At 38.3% G+C, this 14,190-nt stretch overlaps 1 non-coding gene across 1 annotated transcript; it reads right to left on the bottom strand.

The window, feature by feature from the left end:
- Positions 1-294: 294 nt before the first annotated feature.
- Positions 295-401, bottom strand: LOC141694768 (small nucleolar RNA R71). The gene has a single exon (XR_012564052.1). It is a non-coding gene; the product is annotated as a small nucleolar RNA R71 (small nucleolar RNA).
- Positions 402-14,190: the final 13,789 nt, after the last annotated feature.

Genomic DNA, 14,190 nt, shown 5'->3' with positions numbered 1-14,190 from the left:
GATTACATTTTTTAGATCAAGTCAAGGAAGATTCTGATTATACAGAACCCAGTTCAGTTTGGGGGTTCTCCTACAGAAGACCCCAACATGCACATCAGGGATTTCATCGAGATCTGTGATACTTTCAAGTTTAATGGGGTGACTGAAGATGCTATCAAGCTAAGGCTTTTCCCATTCTCGCTGAGGGATAAATCAAAGTGCTGGTTACATTCTCTACCACCAGGGTCTATCACCAAATGGGAGGATCTTGCTCAAAATTTTTTTACTAAATTCTTTCATATGACGAAGACTTCTGCAATCAGGAATGCTCTTACTCAGTTTGCACAGCAAACTGGAGAATCTCTGTGTGAGGATTGAGATCGATATAAGGAGATGCTAAGGAAGTGCCAACACCATGGCATTCCTAATTGGATGATTATAAACTGTTTCCACAATGGTTTGGGCGCTCAGTATAGACCTATGCTCGATGTAGCATCTGGTGGAGCCTTATGGGCCAAAAACTATAATGAAGCTTATGAGTTGATTGAGCTCATGGCAGCTAATGAATACCAGAATCCTACGCAAAGAATGTTGCAAGGCAAGGTCGCATGAATCTGGAAGTAGATACAACTACTGCTATAGCTGCTCAACTTCAAGCTTTGACGATGAAAGTGGACTATTTGGCTAATTATGAGTTAATCAAATTACTAGTGTTTGTGAACTTTGTGCGGGGGCACATGAAACTGAGCAGTGTACTATTTCTAGCGAATCAGCTCAATTTGTGAGAAACTTTCAGAGATCACAGCAGCAAGCACCAACCACTTATCATCCCAATAACTGTAATCATCCTAACTTCAGCTGGAGCAACAATCAGAATGCGATGCAACAACCTTATCAGCCATACACAGTAAAGCAGTATAACCCTCCTAGTTTTCAACAACCGCAATATGCCCCTAGGCAACAACTTCAACTTCAGCAGTTACCGCAAGCTAATGAAAAATCTGAATTGGAGGAGTTGAGGCTCATGTGCAAGAGCCAAGCTATTTCTATTAAGACCTTGGAGAATCAGATTGGGCAGATTGCTAATGTATTACTGAATCGTCAACTTGGCACGCTTCCAAGCGATACTGAAGTGCCAGGCAAGAAAGAAGCTAAGGAGCATGTAAGGCAATTACATTGAGGTCTGGTAAGGTTACAAATCCTGTAAAAGCTAAGACTCCAGAATCTGAAGTTGAGGCTGAAGAAGAAGAAGTACAGAAGGAAGCAGAAGTGGAACCAATGAAGACTAATGTTGAGCACACTCCTCTTGAGGGTAATAGGGGAGAAACATATATATCCTCCACCTCCTTTTCCTAAGAGGCTATAGAAGAAAAAGCTGGATAAGCAGTTTGAGAAGTTTTTGGAGGTGTTCAAGAAACTTCACATCAACATACCTTTCGCTGAAGCTCTTGAACAAATGCCTAGTTATGCGAAGTTTATGAAAGGTGTTCTTTCTCAGAAGGTGAAGCTTGATAACTTAGAGACCGTTGCTCTCACGGAGGAATGCAGTGTTGTGCTGCAACAGAAGTTGCCTCCGAAGCTTAAAGATCCTGGAAGCTTCACTATTCTATGTACCATTGGAAAGGTGTCATTTGACAAATGCTTATGTGACTTGGGAGCTAGCATCAATCTGATACCTTTGTCAATCTTCAAGAAGTTGGACTTAACGGATCGAAAGCCTACTTATATGACTTTGCAGTTGGCCGATCGTTCTATTACTTATCCACGAGGCATTGTTGAGGATATTTTGGTCAAGGTAGATAAACTCATCTTTCCTGCCGATTTTGTAATTCTTGATTTCGAGGAGGATAAGAAGATTCCCATAATCTAAAGAAGAACCTTCCTGGTGTGATCAATGTCAATGTGTGGGTAATATGTCCAAGATAGATGAGATGCCTCTTAATGTGCTTCTCGAGGTTGAAGTCTTCGATGTTTGGGGAATTTACTTCATGGGGCCATTTGTCTCATCTTGTAACAATCAGTATATCTTGTTGGCGGTCGATTATGTCTCAAAATGGGTGGAAGTCAAGGTATTGCCAATAAACGATGTGAAGGTAGTGCTTAATTTTCTTCATAAGCAGATATTCACAAGATTTGGAACTCCGAGAGTCATAATCAGTGATGGGGGGTCGCATTTTTGCAATCACAAGTTCACTGCTATGATTCAAAGGTATAATGTGAATCATCATATTGCTACGGCTTATCATCCTCAGACGAATGGTCAAGTTGAGGTATCTAATAGAGAGATAAAGCGCATTTTAGAGAAAGTTATGTGTCCATCGAGAAAAGATTGGTCTTTGAAGCTTGATGAAGCTGTTTGGGCGTATAGAACAGCATATAAGACTATGTTGGGAATGTCACTGTTTCAATTGGTTTATGGTAAGGGGTCTCATTTTCCGGTGGAGCTCGAGTATAAAGCGTATTGGGCTTTGAAGAAGTTGAATCTTGAATTGGGTGCAGCTGGAAAGAAGAGGATGCTTGAATTAAATGAACTCGATGAGTTTCGACTTCAAGCTTATGACAATAATAAAATGTATAAGGAGAAAGTCAAGAGGTGACAAGATAGGGGTCTAGTGCTCAAATTATTTGTGCCGGGGCAACAAGTTCTTTTGTTTAACTCTCGTCTCCATCTTTTTCCTGGGAAGTTGAAGTCAAGGTGGCCAGGGCTGTTTGTTATCAAAACTGTGTTTCCACATGGAGCAGTGGAGATTTTTAAGAATGATCTGGGCCAAGCATTCAAGGTAAATGGTCAAAGGTTGAAGCAATACTATGGTGACATGGCAAACCACGAGGTGGTTAGTGTCATTCTATTGTCCGTTTGATCTCGCAATTCTACGTCAAGCTAACGACGTAAAGCAAACGCTTCTTAGGAGGCAGCCCAAGTTTGTTGTACATTAGTAGATAGAGGAAGAAGAAAGAAAGGATAAAAACACAAAAAATCAAAAAAAAAATTGGGGCCAAGTATAATGGCACGGCACGCCCGCGCTGAGGAAGCGGGGCAGCCACGCCAGTTTTCCAGAGACAGAGCGCGCCCGCGCTGCCTAGCGGGGCGGCCACGCTGAAAAGACAGAAGCACGGCACACCCATGCTGAGGTAGCGTGCTGCCACGCTGCAACCCTGAAAAAAAAATTAAAAGGCTAGAAAAAGAAGAGAAAATCGGGGACTTTACTACAAAATCAAATTCTACCCGATTTTTACTCTTCCACATCCCAAATTTCCCTCTCCAAATCAAACCCATTATTCCCACTATTCCCATAATCAATTCCCACTTCTATTCCATATCTAATTCTTTTCTAACCTCCTATATATACACACACTTAAACACAAACTTCTCCATCACTTCTCAATATCTCAAACACAATTCTCTCTCAAACACTTATCTTTTATTCTCTCTTATTCAATCCCAATGGCACTCAAAAGACAGCGAACTCAAGTAAGCAGTAGCACCACTGATTCTTCGAGTGCAGGTGGGTGAGGCCAAGGTTTTCAACTCCCAAGGCTGAAGCGGAGTATACGAGGCTTCTCTCGAAGCCGATAACCAAGGAGCGTGGTTTTCTGTCATCAGGGAAAGATGGTAAGTTATTGGAGATGATCTTGGAGATGGGTTGGGTTGCTTTTTTTGAGGCACTCGTTGTTGTGCCCATGAGTGTGGTTCGTGAGTTTTATGCTAATGCATACGCAGAGAAGAATGGTTTCACTGTGGTTCGGGGGATGACAGTGGAGTACAGTGCTGAGGCGATAAGAATGGTGATTGAGCAACCTGCGAGGAAGCCCGATCAAGATATTTGGAACGAGAAGACTCCAGAGGAGTTTGATTTGGATTTGATAGTTGCTAATCTGTGTGTGCCTGAGACTCACTAGAAGTTCAAGAGGGTAACGACTGATTATTCCACGTTCCCTGCTTCGTGCATGAACAGGTTTGCACGTGCATGGAATTCATTTATTTGTGCTAACATTATGCCATCTTCTCATGTTCATGATGTCACTGTGAAGCATGCATGCTTGTTGTGGGGTATTCTACAGGGGGACTATGTGGACCTTGGTATGGTTATTCACCAAGGGATTTTGAGATTTTTGCGAGGGAGTACTACAAGTTCTATGACCTACGTGTCCATTGTGACAAAGCTGTGTGTGACAGTTGGTGTTCATTGGCCAGCACACGAGCAGCTTCAGATTCCTAGTGCTCTGATTGATAGTTCGACGTTGTCGAATATGATAGAGTGGGGAGGAGGAAAGCCTGATTTGAAGGGACTTGGGTACTCTTTTGACCATCTGCTAGGTGGAAGGCCTCGCGATCAGATGTATGCTGGTGGGACACAACAGGCAAGTAAGAAAGCATGGAGATCTCAGTTGGGTGAAGAGGCTGGTCCTTCGATATCGCAGCAGCAGCAGGAGCAGATGTTGGAGTTATTTTGAGTTCGACGCAGTATAGGCGTTCAGCGAGGAGGATGGATGCGATGCATGACATCCATAGTCGGTTTGCACGTGATCTCACCCAGGCATTAAGGACTGCATTCAGAGCCACATGTGTTGACATCCAGTGGCCAGTATTTGGTGAGGATTCCGTGTATCCACCTTCAGACACGCCTGACACTCCACCCGTTGGGGGTGAGGATCCTATTTCCGAGTAGGTATGCCTGATTCCTTACTATTACCTTCACTGAGGACAGTGAAAATTTTAAGTTTGGGGTAGTAGTTGAAGGAATATATTTTGTGTGAGTCGCATATAGTTTGCATATTCATGATAGTTTAGTTAGTGTAGTTGCATATTTGCCATGTAGTAGTTTTTATTATTATTTTTATAGTTTTTATGATAGTTTGTTCATATAGTTTCATGCATTTGCATAATAACATGATCCATTAGATGATTTTTCAAATTGATTTGTGATATTGATGCTAGTGTAGTGATGTCGTATTTAGTGATGTTAAGTCTTGTCGAGTTGATTTGCATGCTAGAGATAATTGTATTTCACTAAGTCTTATAGGTTGCTTGAGGGCTAGATCTTGGTCATGGTTTATTTGTTTGTTGAGGTTTAATCACTTGTTTATATTTAGAATTTAGGATATTCTCTTAATAATAAATTAACATGGATATTTAGAAATTGGAAAAAATTGGATTTCATTGCTAGTTGTTGTGGTTAGGTGTCAAATGGCTAGTAGCCAGCTCATTTTATATGAGTAGTCTATGGTTGAGCGAGATGGAACGAAACGCACTCATTCAGAAATTAGAAAAAGAAAAAAAAGAAACAAAGAAAAAGAAAGAAAAAGAAAAAAATAAGTGTTATGTATAATTGATCATGAGTGGGATCTTTAGTACTCAAGTTATTAAGTTCTTAGGGGACTTTGTGCCTAGTGACCTAAGGATTTTATAGTCTGGAATTCGCTAACCTAACGCTCGCTACATGGGTACTATTGTATAAGTCTTTTGTGGACCTCATTTATTGCACGGTCAAATAAGCATATTTGTGTTATTTATGTGATATGAATAAAAGCATAAATCCATATAAAACTCCAATATAAAAATTGAAGTGTTATAAGTTATTTTGAGTCTAGCTTTTATTTTATCTATAACCTTGCGATTTCTTTGATAAGTAGCGAGTCATGATTATTGATCTAGATGCGAATGTATATCTGTAAGCATTTGCACACACGCACGTCTCTGGTTTGTAGGTTAATTTGTGGGGTTTGATTTACCTTTATGCGAATAATTGCATTTATTGAGATATTGCTTATCGATTGGTTTAGTTATTCTATGGGGATCGTTGCATTCATATAGTTGCATTCATGCATTTTTATTTCTTGTTCTTTGAGTCTATTTATGTTTGAGGACAAATATCGATTCAAGTTTGGGGGTATGTTGAGTGGCATTTATGACACTTTATAACGCTCCATTAAGCTTTGAAATGGTGTTTTTGTACTCAAGTTATTGGTGTTTTAATGTGTTTTTTAATGTTTTTTGCATTTCAGGAATTAATCCGGAATTCAGGTGAATTAGCATTGATTTGATACTAATATAGTGATAGGATGGTGTCCAAGGAATACAGCTCCTGAAGACCAACTCATTGCAGCAAGAAAAAAAGAAAAAGAAGAATTTTCTCCAGAAGGTCGGCGCGCCCGCGCCCGAAGTACAGAGACACAGCGCGCCCGCGCTGATCAAGCGCGCGCCCGTGCCGGGTCGGGATTTCTGAATCCTGATTCTTATAGGCTTTTGATTGGAGGACTTCTACTACGCATGGGCTGCTATATATACCTAAATAAAGATCGTTTTTCATAAGAAGACGTACCAGAGCACAAGGAGAAGGCATAAGAAGACCGTTTTAGCATAATTCAACGAAGGCGAAGAAGATCTAGTTTATACTTGAGATTCTCTTTTCTAAACTGTAACTTTGGATGCTAGTTTTCTTATTTGTGAACCTATACTCTTGTTTCGTACTTTGTTTATTATTTGTTTTATAAAGACTACATTTATTATATCATGCTTTCATCGGAACCTACGTTGATGATGAGTTCGATTATGGGCTAATCGTTATCGTGGGGTTCTAGGGGATTTATTTATGGATTTCTTTAGTTAAATTTTTTCGATGCCTTAGTGTGTGGTGATTGTATGATAACCTAGTTTTGGTTGTGCTTATTCATCTTATGACCGTCGCGAACTTATAAGATAGCGTGTTAATCTTTAATGAAGTGAAAGTGAATTTAAGGGTTTAGAACTTGCCATGCTAGCATAGGTTCATGTATTTGTTATGCATGATTCGTAGGTAATTTTAACCATCTTACTTACCCTATATAATCACGATAGATAACTGTTAGGTCCCGAATTATCGTAGAAGGGGGGTTGAATACAATAATCACTAAATTAAAAATTCTTTCGAATCTTTAGCGGATATAGATTTAGTGCTCGGTTAGTGATTATGTGTTCTTGAGAGGAATAGTATTTGGAACGATAAAAACGAGGAACACAAGATATTCGGGGAAATATATATTCGTATATAAATCCTCAGGGGGTGTTGCTACACTCCGGTAAATAAATTAACCGGCTACAATCTAAGAACAATAAAGTTCCTAGCTGCTACAAAGATTTACAAATCAAATTCTATACAATGATCTAGTTTTAGTTTGTACTAGGATTTAATTACCGGATAACGATTATAATGCCCCTATGAATATACAAGAATTAAATCGGGCATTATAACGTTACTCCGGTGAGAAGTTAAACTGATAAAAAAAAAGCTTGAGCTTCTCTGTAAATCAATGCTGCCATTTTCACTTCTCTTTTGGGAGAGAAGATGAACAGAAAATGATCCAAAAAAATGAATGGCTTAATCTTCTGCTGCAAAGTGTAGTCTTTTTATCCAATAAAATTGTGTGGCTGAGGATTGAGGAGTGCTCTGTGGCGACCAGGAGTATAGCTTTTCTGTGGCGACAAGAGTGCAGGATGCCTATATAATTATTTGAGTCTCTGTGGCAACCAGGGGGGAAGATCATGTGGTGACTAGTTATTAATACTAGTACTACAAGTACATGATTACTTTTTTATTAACACCCATATGGCGACCACAGGGGTTACTAGTATACTTAGTAAACCAAAAAAAAAAAAAACACCTGTGGCGACATTATGTCACCATTGGTTTCCTTTTTCCTTTATTCTATTTTCTTTTTCTTTTCCTTTTTAAGTTTAAATTGTAATTAAATTAATTTATAAAATAAACTTAAATATAACTTATATAAATAAACTAATTTAGATTTATAAAATAAACATATTTAAAGTTTATAAACTAAATTATTTTAAGTTTATTAAATAAAATATATTAAAGTCCATTAAATAATTTATTTAATTTAACAATTAAACTTTGAGCTTCGCCAGTCCCCTGAGCTGTTTAGTTGTATACCCCGCGCACCTCTTCTCGTACTTTAACAGATAAATGTTCAATCCAAGTACGTTCCTCAACTTAACAATTCTTCTTAAAATAATACCCAGATTCCTTTCACGAGCTGTTGACGCCTAGTGCAACTGGTCTGGTTCACAGACGACTAACCCCGATTCAGGTCTTCGTATTATAGCCTTGATTAAATTGTTAAGCTTGCCTCAACTTTATTGCTTCAGACACTGACTATCAATAAACAACTGTACTTTCACTGGAATCCTTTCTGGCACTTTAGACAATATCTTCATTAACCTCTGTCTATACCCTGTCTTCAATTCTTCAGATTCCTATGCTTCGAACACTGTTTATCTTCAATCAATGCCAATACACTGAAATCTTCTGGTAGCACTTGTATACTGAATTTTCAATATTTCTGAAACCCTGAAAGTCTTTAACCTTTCTTCTTCACTGAGGAATGATCATATTAATGAACTTCTTTCAGTGACCTGTAGACAGACTTCATGCTTTCTTCTAATCTTCTGATTCTTTGTATCTGCCTTGTCTTCATTCTTCCTGATTTCTTGTGTAGACGTAGTATTATTAACCTGTCCTGTTCTAGTGTTGTTATCGTGTTGAGTTATCACGAAACTATTTATACAGCTACGCAGTCTCACCAACAATAACTTGTGCATTAAACCGGTATACTGTCAAATTCTATAGACATATAGGGTCTCAATATAATTGGTGTCTGTTCAACTTCTATCTCTTTTATGGATGTCTGGTAGTATGGTATTCGTACAACGAAAGTTGGCGTTTATCAGTTTCGTGTTATCTGATTAGTGTCATCACCATTACATGCTAAGGTTAAGAACGAAAAGGCTATTGAATGAAGTATTTAATGAAGTTAGAATCCCCTATTTGTGTTATATATTATTCAACTTTCTTTAATCTTTTAGTTAATTTTTTCTAGTATAATTCTCAATACTTAATCGTAGTATAATCAAAACCCAAATTGTTATTCATCTTAGCATTGAATAATAACCATATCATTGTTGCATATGTGCATAAATCACATAGTTAACCTAAACCAGTCTCTGTGAGAATGAACTAGAAATAATTCTATATTACTTGCGATCGTGTATACTTGCGTGAATTATTAGCGCGTGCTTAGCGACTAACAATCTGGAATCATCATCCTCCAAAGAAAGGAATAGCAACTGTGCTGCAACTATGACTCATGTGCGGTCACTTTTAGTCGATGACAAATTCTTCCAAGAATTTAACTCCTCAGCCCCGAAAAAAGATGCAGCCAAAGGACCCAAGTGAGATTCAACTTGGGAAGGAGAAGAAGAAACCTTCGCCTTCTTCAAAATACCAACTCAAACTCTAGCTCCATTACGCTTCGGTGAGGGAACTGGAAGCGCCTGAACAACTTCCATAGGAGAAGAACTAGGGCACGCATCGTGCTGTGAAGAAGGCTTAGTGACATCCCTCTCGGGCACTGTCTTCTCAAGAGTAAGACAAGACCTGAAATACTTAGGAATCTGAGGAGCCATACTTGAAAGAACCACACGAAACAAGTAAACATGGTTCACACAAGAAAAAGAAACAAGATTGCCACTCATGCTTCAGATAGGTTTCGGGTGCACCCCGTATGGCGGAGGCCACCAAGGCTTTGGGCGCTCCCTGTGAAAGGAAAACCAGAAGACGCAACCCAAAGACCCTATGACGTGCCTCGGGCGTGCCCCGTAAAAAAATAGATGAAGAACTTGTCATAATTTTCAAATAAAAATACTTACAAACATAATTGGTGACTAAATTGAAGATTCAACAAAATCAAAGGATAACGTATATAACCTATACATACATATACATGCAAAAGCATATGGAAAGAATATGGAGTTCAAGAAGCATAAATTCATGGACCTAACAATGTACATGGTAGAAATTATAAAAAAAGAACATGAGGAAATACCTTTAAATAAAGTAAACAAAGGAATTAAAGCGAAAGCGAAGAGAAAGCTGAGAACAAGCCAAATTCGAGCCTCTTCAAGATCTTTAGAAAGGAAAAGTTTTGTTTTGAATATTGTTGAAAAGTAGAAAGATTAGATGAAGAGGAAAAAGAGTTATAAAAGCAAAACTCAAATTTCTCGAAATTTGAACCCCCGGAATAGGTTCCCGGGGGTGGGGCGCCCCCCGCATGTCCTCGAGGGCAAAAAAAAAATTTTGAAAAATATTTACGGAAAATATTAGTGAAAGATTTTGTAGAATAAAAATTAAAGCACTTGTGTCTTGAAAACTCAGAAGAAAATTTTACGATGAAGATTACCAACTAAAGCATTTTTCTACTAAAGAAAAAATTTACACATATGGAGGGAAGCTTATTAGCAAAAGATGAAGTGAAAAAAGTACGAATGATAAAGGTAGAATTATTCACAGAAGACAGAAGAAGGTAGAGAATATTTTCCACGTTATTTTCAACAAACTAGAAAATTGGGGCTAATTGTTATACCATAAAATTGTCATGGGTATTTTATCGAGTATTTAAGAAAATGGGTCGCATCACCGCCGAGGATGAAGATGGACGACCTCCGGAGAACGTGTCTTTGGAGCCTAGGTCGCGCCTTATAGGGCTAGACCTATATGAGAGTCGCTTATAACGACTATTGACGATAAGGGGTTACAACAAGGATTGGTGAAGTTTTACATGAAGGTCTAACGACGACCATCACAACACAAGATTACAATAACCATAGTGAAGGAAGCGCGCGACGTCCGCTACGACGATGATGCCACGATGGTCGCTATAGTATAATACGACGATGGAGAACAAGTATTGATAAGAAGTCTAAAAAGGATGATTTTAATCCAAGAGAGAAAGAGTGAAATAATCAAGAAGCAAAAAATGATTCGGGCTTCGGGGAAATAACCTCGTTCCCCTAGAGCGCACCCTGTGTTATATGGCCGCATGGGGTGGCCGCTCCGTAATGCAAGTAAAATGACTAGGAAGAATTATCAAGGAGGTTGCTCTCATAACTAAACTGGCAAGTAAAAGAATCATACAAGAGAAGAAGAGGAGCCCCGGAGGAGCTCTCCATGCTTAGGGTGTGCCATAGGCATAAAAGAGGCCTCCGGAGGACTCCAATCCTTCTCGGGGTGCACTCGAAGAAAGAAAAGGGCCCTCCAGGAGCCTGTCATCTCAGAAAATATATTGAAGGCGCCATTCTGTAGTCTTGAGAATTGCTCTCTTAGGGGAGCATTTATAAATCCTTAGTGTGTGCTTTGGGAGCCCCGTTTCTGCATTCATCGGGTTGTCCTCGTTAGGAGATTTTGGAATTATCTTGCACTTTGCACTTGTACGATTGGGATCACTTGTCCTGTAGTCTAAAGGGTTATCCTCATCGATGGAAATGATGCACTTTAGAATTTGTGGTAAGTCATGGCTATACATGCGGTTATGATCGACGAAGATAGCGATAGCGGATGTGATATCCTTCGGCCAGAGAGTTTTTATATGTGAAGTTCCGAAGTCGTAATCGAGCCTTGAGCCTTTGTGATTAGGCCACATCGATGGGCACTCCTCAAGCAAGTCAATGTTCGAGTTATAATGGAAAGCTGCTTTGACAACTCCTATTGGGTCATGGAATGAAAATCAGAGTCCATCTAGGTTTCTTGTTCCTCAAGAACTACGTCCGACTTGATCCTCTATTAAAGAAGGTACATAGGCACATTGTGGGGGGCACGTGTTTGACAGATCTGAGAAGACAAACATAAACCCTAGTAATCTCAGCCGTTTTTAAGCACAAATCAACATACTTTGGTGATTTTTCGGATCACCGACCACCGTTGCAGATCTTGATTCCGGCCGCAAAACTCAAATCTTTGTTAACCAAATTTCTCCATGGACAATATATAGCTAAAAGTACTTTTTGGAGTAGGTATCTATAAGTTATTTTAAAAATTCTAATGAAAGTAGAATAGGTGTGAAAATTCATAAAGAAGACAAATTTGAACTTATATAAAAGACATATTTTTACACTTAACGGCGTTTCAGTAATGGTAGTTGACTGTGTTAGGTCACACTATCACTGTAGAGGGGGTGAATACAGTGTTTATTACAATCAAATCGAACTTCAAGAACTTAAGTAACAGAAAACAAACTTTATTGAAACAATAAACTCTGTTACAATCTGGAACTGTTATCTCTCAGTGATGAACAAAATATCACGAGAGCTGCTAGGGTTACAGTTAAATAATATTCTCGATAATGATAACACTTATAGTGTAAACCCTATGTCTGTGTTTATATATTACACAGTTACAAGATAATCGCTAATTGATATGGAATATAATTCTGCTTCCTAATATATATCAATCAGATATCTTTTATTCCAAGTATTCCATTCTTTATGGAATTCCTTCTTCATGCATATCTCTTCTTATGTTTATCTTGATCTTCTTAACTTTAATCAGCTGTTGTCCTTATCTGATCGTCCTTCAGCACTTAAGTTCTGATATCTATCTCCTGATGCTTATCTCCTGATAACATAAGTATTGATATCCCTTAAGTCCTGACTTCCAGTATAAGTACTGATCAACAGTTAAGTACTGATTTGTCCTGTTCAAATAAGATCTGAAATCTAAACATAAAACATATTAGCCATGACATTATCAAATATATCTAACAATCTCCCCCAACTTGTAAATTAGCAAAATATACAAGTTTAACAGATATTTGATGATGTCAAAAACATTAAGTACAAATGCATGAGAATTAGACAAGATAACTACAACTTACAGTCCTTAAAGCTTTTACCAATTCAACTTCTGATAACAACTTTAGTCTGTATACCCATCAGAATTTAAGCAGTTGTAGATCTTCGACTTGGCTTCATCATTTTCTGATCTCTCTGATGTCAGGAGTTGTTCTGAGATAATTCTTCAACAAACATTTCTCAGCATATCTGAGTTCATCAATCATTCTCCGTTTGACATCTTTAAGCTCTGCAGTATCTTCACCAGTTTGAAATATTGCGGCTCTGAGATCATTAATCTTTGCTTTTCTCAACTCCTGATCTAGTCTTATGACATAAGCTTAGTCAGACTCTAGATTAAACTCAAGCCCCTTAATACCAAGATATGTTCTGATCTGTGCAGTATTAGGCTTCATATCAACAATATCACCATTGTGATTTCTGTACTTTGGAACATATATGCTGTCAGACTTAACAGAATAAAGTCTTTTCTGTCTCTGAATCTGTTCTTTCAAATAGTTTGCAGCAGTCCCTGTCAATCTGTCATCCACTTGAAGTAAGAATAATACATGCTCCAATTCTTCAAAATACTTCAATGGAATGGCATTTTGTCTTATATGATATACCCTACCATCTGTCATGAAATACAACAAGATGTGTTCCTTCAAGTAGGTATGGTAAACCATTTGTACAGATTCCAGTTGATTCAATCTTTCAGGAGTTGCTCCAATACCTGGTTCACTCAAGGAAGTTGGATCATTGGTAGTGTTGTGTACTCTTCTTTCATCAGCACTTCCCAATCCAGTTTTATCTCTTGCTTCCTTTCCAGTAACTACTCTAGCTTCAAAACGACTTGCAGTAGTCTTCAAAGATTGAGTTTGTTTTGCCTTAGTGAATCCTGGTAGGAGTGTTTTTGATCTTCCTTCTGATATCAAGTTAACTTGAGCTGTGTCAGAGGTTACTTGCTTCTTTTGAATATCAGAACTTACAATTTCTTGACTCTGAACAACTTGAGCCATGTCAGAGGTTGTTTTAAGAACTTTTCTTGAAGTCAGAGCAAGACTATCTTTGTCATCAGTAATTTCTTCATCTTCAGGAGGTACATAAACTTTAACAGGTTCACCAACCTTTTCTTTACCCTTGGATCTTGGATCTATCTTTGGTTGTGATTTAGCAAATGTTGCTTCAGTTTGTGCCTTTTCTTTAATCACAATGCCTTTAAGTTTTGGAAGTGACTTTTTACCAGAAGCTTCAGATTTAGATGTGGCTTTCTTTGATTTAAGTCTAGCTTCTTCTTCCTTTAAACTTTCCAAGTCCATTCCTGGATTTTCTTGAAGAAATAACTGTCTTGACATTTCTTCATCAAGATCTAGAAGTTCATCAGAATTTATTCTTTTACCAGTATCAGAACTTATTCTCTTCTCAGTATCAGAACTTATCCTGTGACTTGCAATTTCAGCATTTCTTGATGAGAATCTTTTACCTTGACTATGACCTCCACCCATTCCAGAGTTTTCTTGGTCATCTTTTTCATCATCCTTTCCTTGCAGTGT

This window comes from Apium graveolens, chromosome 10 (assembly GCF_009905375.1).
Source record: "Apium graveolens cultivar Ventura chromosome 10, ASM990537v1, whole genome shotgun sequence".
Taxonomy (NCBI): Eukaryota; Viridiplantae; Streptophyta; class Magnoliopsida; order Apiales; family Apiaceae; genus Apium; species Apium graveolens.
The sequence above is the reverse complement of the archived record's forward strand: the minus strand, read 5'-3'. Positions and strand labels throughout refer to the sequence as shown.